The 7,907-nt window shown below is 46.7% G+C and overlaps 1 protein-coding gene across 1 annotated transcript in view; it reads left to right on the forward strand.

Moving 5' to 3' along the window:
- MAGI3 (membrane associated guanylate kinase, WW and PDZ domain containing 3) overlaps nt 1-7,907 on the forward strand; it is a 162,885-nt gene that overhangs the window by 13,423 nt on the left and 141,555 nt on the right. The window lies entirely within an intron of this gene.

Below are 7,907 nucleotides of genomic sequence, written 5' to 3' on the forward strand. Positions count from 1 at the left end.
GAAAGGGTATAATCCTGGTTCTAAAAAGGTTGCCTTCATTGTTGTTTCTGAACTTCAACAATTCTGTATGTCAATTCTTTGGGGTAGACATTTTTATAATTGGAAGGACTCTTACTCATGATAGATGAACAATATATATATATATATATATATATATATACATACATACACATACACACACACACACACACGCATATATATATACACATACCAAATCAGCCAGTTTGACATGAATACATTCAAAACTGAGTTCCTAAGAATTTCCCAAGTTTTCCTGCCCGCTTATATTTTGGCTATGGCGTTATTAACATTCTATAAAACTGTTACATCACTTTCTTTGGGTATAAATTAACACCTGGACCACGATAACCATGGACTAGAGCACTCTCCGCAAACCACCCCAAGAAATAAGCTGAACCCCAGATCTCTCCAAAAACTAACATTGCTGTTTCTGCCAAGAGGGTTTTGTCCTAATAACTTCTTTTTCCGCTTTTCATCACAACATATTCAGCTTTTCATGACAGCATAACTAAGCAGAAAGCACAGCTTTTCATTTTCGATCTAAAACCATTAGAAGCACAGAACTGGCACCCGAACAGAAATCTTGAACTGTCCTTGACTTCTAGCATGTCCACCTTTAGCTTCAGTTGGGCTGCTTTGGTGCGAGAGTGCTTCTCGCCGGCGTTGATCTGCCCTTCATCTCATGTAAAGATAGTGAGCCCCGGGTAAAGTTTAATTTCGTATCAGCACAGACTACCGTCCAGGACCAGAAAATTCCCGACCTGAGTATCTCCTGCCCAAGCAGTCTGCTTTTATAAGGTTCATCAGAGTCGAAAATATCAAATTGGGACTTGGATGAGGTTCAGGACTGGTAGAGTTTCTGCGTTGGGAGCTTGATTTATTCGCCCTACTCTTTGTGAGACACTGGGCGAGGCCACGTGGGGCACACAGAAATGGAGGTCTTGAAGACATTTGTTTCTCTTCAATGTCTTCCTCTTCCTTCTTCCCCTTCCCCCAGTCCCTCTCCTGTCCACTTCACTTCCTCCTCTTCCTGGAACGTGGTATTTTCATAGTTTGCTTTTTTTTTTTTTCCAAGCAACCTATGAAAATCTGGTTAACATCCACACAGTTACCATTTTTCTCTTGTGATGAGAACTTTTAAGAGGGACTCTCTTAGCAGACAGTTGTTATAGTAAACATGTCTTCCCAAACATGCCAACATGAATGGTAGCTTCTACGCTCAGAAGCACCTCATCAGAACCCATAGCATCTAGATTCTAGAAGGTTCCTCTGCTTCTGAACTGAAATTCAGCTCCTTCCCTCCCTGACCCCCAATCCAAGGAGATCACTCTACATTTTTTGAACGAAGGAAAACACAGACTTCGTTTGGATACTTTTGTTAAGGATAAGATAGGCCCTGGTACCCTGTGTTTGAATGGGGTGTGTTTATTTTAAGCCCATGGGGTGTGTTTCCAATCCTTTTTACTGTGAAATTTGAAAGTGTGCATTTGGAAAGACTTCCTCTTAGCTTAGCCAAGGAAGTCAGAATTTTCCTTCTATTGAAGAAATGGACCTTCACATCATGCTTTGCATTAGAATCTGCTAAAGACACTGGTTATTTGCTTTCCGTCTGCAATGAGCAACTGAGACTCCAGGGCCTGAAGTTTTCCAACATGTAAAGGACCTAAAAGATTTTCTATGGTGGTAGAGCTCTTTTAAAACCAAGCTTGTGAGTGCCTTTATAAGTCAAGAAGCAAATCTCACTTCTTCTATCAACATAACCCGTAGGTTAAAAGAACAATCTATGTTATTTCGCCAACTTTAAAGTCATTGGGTGTTTGGGTTGGATGTGCCTTTCCTAAAGAGGTTTAAACCAAACTCTTGAAATTAACATTCCATCTCTCTGGATGCTGCTCTCATAAACACAACAAAAGAAAGAACTGTATAAATTTAAACTTAATTAAGAATTTTCCCCACTTTTTATTTTCTGACTTCTTCCTTCATATCTTACTGTGAAGGGACATTTCTACAAAGCAATTACATTCCACAAAGCTTCTTATTAAGTGCAATTGTATCATATTTCTTTAACCGTGATCAGCCCAGGAAATTAAAACTATAATTTCTGATTTCCAGAGTGTCTTTGACAAAGTTTCAGCTTCGCTTTTTCTGCTCTGGTCCATGCCACCATCATCACTCACTGGCTCCGTGCCCGCCCTTTGCCAGGTTTCCATCTAGGTTCTAGGATAACCGCTTCGACTGTCACCCCCCTTCCTTCTCCATCTATCAATCAGAACCGTCAGTCTAAAATGGACAGCAGATTCTGCCACTCCTCCCCTGAAACTTCTCATTACGCACCGGCTAAAATTCAAATTCCTTTCCTTCGGCCTGACAAAGGCTGTGTGTGATCTGGCCTGCAGCCCAGCTCTCTGACTTTTCTCCTCCCGTTCTCTCCTGCATAGCCACACTCCAGCCATGAGCGCTCTTCTGCCCCTCAGACTCAGACACAGGGCTGCCTCAGGTCTCGGGTGTTCACTTAAGGTCTCAGCCAAAACTGTCCCCTTCTTAGCCAGACCTTCTCTGTGACCTCTGCCTCAGGTAGGCCGCGGCCTCTCCTAACTCCCCATCACTTCGTTTCATCGTCTCTTTTAATTATAATACTATTACTCCTGGAAATTATCTTGACCATGTACCTGTTTCGTGTTTATTGTTGATGGAGTTCGGGACACGAGACCCCAATAGGGCACCCTGGCGTGTTGAGTATTTTAAGCTGAAGGAGTTTGGGCAAATGGCAGCTGTAGGAAGGCCTCTCTGACCTTCCCCTGCCTTTCTGCTCTGAGCAGGTCATCAGACACTCGCTCATGGGATAGGCGCCTCCCTCTACCCAAAGGAAAGGAGCATCCGTATCTCCAACATGAGAGAATAGCGAGAATAATCCCTCAAACGGGCCTCGCGGGGTCCCCCCCAGGTCACCACCCTTAGCTCAAACTCTTTGCCTTCATATCTTTCCACGACTCTCAGCTCTTGATCAATAGCATAAAAACACTCAGGTTTAACCATTTCTTCAGGTCTCCGTTTCCTTGTAAAGGCTCTGGTGTCACGTTAAAACTATATTAAAGAAGTTAGTATGTTTCACTCCTTTTAATCTGTGTCAATTATTTTTCAGACCCAGCCAGGGACCCTAAGATTAGGGTTGAGGAAAAAACCTTTTTCTCCCCTACACTATCTTCTTCCCCACGAAAGGTGGGACCTTGTTCCTTGCTGTAAACCAGCACCTAAAACAATGCCTGCTGGTAACTGGGTCTCTCTCTCTCTCTCTCTCTCTCTCTCTCTCTCTCTCTCTCTCTCTCTCTCGCCGGTATGAATGAATGAACAAATGTGTGCAAATGATATAGAAGACGAAGTGCCCAGCCAGTGCAGGGAAGAGGGGTGGAGGGGGAGGTGAGGAATGACACAAATGTTCTCAAGAATCTCGAGGCCCACTGAGAAGGAAAACACGTAGACGGCAGTAGGCTGTTGGTTCCGAAGAAGGAAGAGATGGCCCCAGCAGCAGGAAATCTAGGCTGGTCTGGAGTAGGAGGCTGCATTTAAGCTGAAAGATGAAAAGACGGGCATTTCGGTATGTTCTATTTCATTCAGTGTTCTCTCTGCCCCGCTTTGTTAGCCGGGCTGGGCATCTGACTGCCGAACGCTCTTCGCTAATGTTGGTGCTGTAGTTGATATTGAATGTTTCTCTTGTTCTGTGATGATTTGGGGTTGGAGTCACTTGATCATTTGCAGGTAAGGGCACTTCTGGGCAAAAAAAAAAAAAAAAAAAAGCACGTTTATGCATGAAACAAAGTAAACCGGATTTTAGACAATGAATTAGTTTAACTGAAATAAAATGTTCCATGTTATTGCTTTGGTAATTGAGACTATCTTAGCATTAGCATACAAATTAGCCGTAGACCTAGGCAAATAAAGATGCTAATAAAATGTAAGGAAACCCGAGATCATTAATTCATTGTTAGATGACATTACATCTATCATTCCTACCACGGACCAGGTAAATCTGAGCATTTTTCTAAGCCAGTGAAAGATTTTTGTGAATTTAAAAAAAAAAATCCAAGAGGATTTTATAATAATCCATGGGAATAAAAACTGGAGACCTGTTCTGTATAGGAGGCAAATATTTGTTTTATCTGTCCACTCCGCTTCTCCCCCATCCCCTGCCGCCTTGATACTTGAGAATGATGTCACCGAAATAATGCAGGTTTGAGTTGCAGTTACAAGAGATCCAGGTTTCCATGAAAAGAAGCTCGTGAGCATCGAACACTTCAGTGAAAGGTAACATGCCTCCCGGTGCCTGCCTCGCTCTGACAGAGCCGTGCACCGTTACAGGGCGTTATCCCCATAGACTCCGATGTGATGAGGGCCCCAACCCTGCCGGCTGCACAAGCTCCATCACCATCCCAGGCCACGCGGGGTTGTCCAGAGGAGCCACGGAGCAAGGGCCATTTGAGAAAAATTGGAAATCTATACTGGCATCGATTTAACTCTCATTAGGAACACTTGGCGCAATATTATAAAACAAACCAAACTTCCCACCTGGCGCCTCCCGCTCCGATCCCCTAGTAGAAGCCAATCCATGCTGAGCACGTGTATTTGTGGAGGACACTGTGGATGATCGCTCACCTGAAAGCCAAGCTCCCCTCCCCACGTTTGCTTCGAGCCGGCCTCGGTTTCCTTCCCGTCTTGTGTAGCCATGTGCTGTATGAGATGCTGGGTCCTCTTCCGCTCAGAGGGTGGAACTGGATAAGGGTCTTCATTACCGTTTGCGTCTTTGGTTTAGGAAAGGACATTTGGGCAAGTCTGGCCGAGGGGCTGGAGGGGAGGTCCTGCTGGGGGGCGTGGTGGGAAGGTTTCCTCGATTTATGGGAAGAAAATGAGGCAAGGAGACACTCCCTTCGCCCCTTTCAGTTCGGACACTTCTGTGATACTTACGTTACTGGGAGCCTTGCAGCCATCGTGGGACCCAGCTCGTGGGAATGCACGTCGAAACATGCCTGTGTATCTCTGTAGATTAGGTGGCTAGAGGGAGCCCCAAGAAACCGTGGAGATCATCAGCCATAACTTATTAGGTTATGTTATTAGGTTAGGCGCTATAGCAGAGATAGACGCTTGTAATGTGATTTTTAAAAATTATGTAGTTATTTCCGGAACAGTATCCTACCAGAATCAATTCGCTGGGGTGGACAGCTTATTTCTAGCGCATTTAAAAAACTGAGCCCAAGCTTACAGAGATGGGTGCATTTAATTTGTACAGAATTCTAAAGGTGATTAGCAATGCTGAGATCTTACTAGAGGCCCGATGCATGAAATTCGTGGAAGAGTAGGCCTTCTTTCCCCCGGTTGTTGGCACCGGCTTACCTCTGGCACCTGGGACCCGAGCTTCCCTCACAGCCCGGCTTCGTCCGGAAGGTCGTCCGGAAGGATGTCTGCAAGGATGTCCGATCTAATTAGCATATTACACTTTTATTATTATAGAAGATATCTGAATAGCATGTTAAAGGTGTAGTAAATAAACTCATACTCTAAGCTTCTGTTAGTCGAATATTCTATTCCTTGTGGCCAAAGGTATCCTAATGGATACAATCCGGGCAGGAAAAGGTGTTTTCTCAGAGTTGCTGCAAAAATAGATGATGGGGAGATCATCAAGATTTCATCCCAGAATCCGTCAGTGTAGGCAGTAGTTCAGAAAGAAATACTCCAGCTTTGTCTCAGATCTGGGTAAATCTGAGCAGCCCACGTAACTGTGCTAAGCATCCCCCCCCCCTTTTTTTTTTTATCTCCAGATGCAGTTTCCTCTTCTCTGTGTGTCTGACTGATGTGAACTGCATCAAAAGGCTGTCTTGCCCTTTGGCTTCCGGTTGGATTTGGCCATCAGGATGTTCCAGCAAGAGCCTGGTGGAGGGCGGTGAGTGAGGTATAAATCTCCCAGCTTCCTCCCTGGGTGATTCCATTGCTGGACAAAAGGTCACAGGCGTCTGTCAGGCTGCCCTCTCTGTGCCGAGTTTTCCTAACTGTTCCTTTCACCTCATTCCTGCAGATCTGGGAGCTTGTGGCCCCAGGGTTCCCCTTTCCCTTGTGGTTTCCTACCCTGCCCACATCTTTGTCAAGTGCCATTTGCTTCCTGCTAGGCCCTGGCTGATACAAAGGTGTGAACAAAATCACTGCAGCTGTGGAAGCTGGGCCCGGTCTGCCCAAGACGGGGGCAGATTCTGTGGAATTAACTCAGGGCTTTCCCCAACCTCTAAAGCAGTAGTCCTCCGGAAATTGTTTCTTTGTTATGGGGTGTGGCCACAACATTAGTAACAAAGAAACAGAATTTCGGGAGGATGAGGCCCAGAAATCAGGATTTTAAAAAGATTCCCAGGTGATTCTCATGTGCAGCCAAGGTTGAGAACTACTGATCTAAAGGGAGGCAGGAGAGTACCTCCATGTCATGTTGCAAAGGTGAAAGGAGAAGACACTTCCCACCTGAGGACAAGAAATCAGAGAAGGCTTCCTGGAAGAGATGGCATTGGGGCTGAGGAGGAGGGGATTTTTAAAAGCCAGAGGTGAGTGTGAGTCGAACCAGGGAAGAGATGAGAGCTCCAGAAGAGTTTCTGGAAAGTAGTGGAAGGGACTTATGATGCCCTTTATTCGATGGTAGTTCTCCCTCCACCTCGGTTACAGATGTGCTAGCTTGAAGCTGAGGTCCGGCCAAGGTCAAACAGCAAGGCGGTAGCATGCCAGGACTCCAACCCAGGTCTGCTAGTTACCAGGCCAGTTCTTACGCCACCTTCTATCTCCACTCTACCCCAGCTCACCTCAGGCAGGTGGCTAACTTGTCAGTCTCTCCTAGACTGTGACCTTGAGAGCAGGGCTTCTGTTTTCCTTATCCTTGAACCCCAGTACCTGGCACACTTTCTGCCATAAAGTAATCCTTAACCTCAGCAGCAGCAACCAAATGGTTAAGAGGCATCCATGCCCCTTCCAGGCACTGTGCCAGCGGTTCTCAACCTGTGGGTCGCGACCCCTTTAGGGGTCCAACGACCCTTTCACAGGGGTCGCCTAAGACCACCCGAAAACACATATGTAACTACATGTTGTTTACAGTAGCAGAATTACAGTTATGAAGTAGCAACGAAAATAATTTTATGGTTGGGGGTCACCACAACATGAGGAACTGTGTTAAAGGGTCGTGGCATCAGGAAGGTTGAGAACCACTGCTATGCAGATATTTTATATGCACCTCATGTCATTTCTCCAACAACTTGGAGGGGTAGAATTATCTCCATATTTCAGCTAAGGAAGCTGCGGCTCAGCGAGGTGGTCTAATTGCCCGAGGGCACACAGCAATGTGGCCCGGACTCTACCTTTTATCAAAGGGACTCCCTGCCTCAGTGGACTTTCAATAACATTCCTTAAAAGAATGAACTAGCAAGAAACATTGCCTCAGTGTAAGGGATCGGCTATAACAGGCCACCCTGGAGGCCCAGCCACCTCTGGCCGTGGACTCAGCCAGGAGTCTCAGGTCCAAAGTGCAGACTCGGGGCTCAGTGTCCCTCCGGCAGGGTCCGCCCCGACTCCGCCCGGCTCGCCAGCCACGCCTCCACCTCGGGGAGTGGGATCTCTCCTCCGATCCGAGTTTACCCCGGGCTCCAGCTGCTGCCCGAGGGCCTCTGGGCCCTGCAATCTGGAGCCGGTTCCCCTCCCCTACCCCTCCCTCTCGCCCTCCCTCACTCTTCAAACTTCTTTTTTCCACCCTCTTTAAACTTCAGTCATCCCAGTGCCCGCCTCCTTCGCGCCAACCACCCAATCGGTGGCCCTCACTCGCGGCGAGGGCCCGCCCCCTGCCCGCCGGGGGCCAATCCTCCGCGCGCGTG

The sequence above is a fragment of the Myotis davidii genome, unplaced genomic scaffold, assembly GCF_000327345.1.
Source record: "Myotis davidii unplaced genomic scaffold, ASM32734v1 scaffold217, whole genome shotgun sequence".
NCBI classification, from domain to species: Eukaryota; Metazoa; Chordata; class Mammalia; order Chiroptera; family Vespertilionidae; genus Myotis; species Myotis davidii.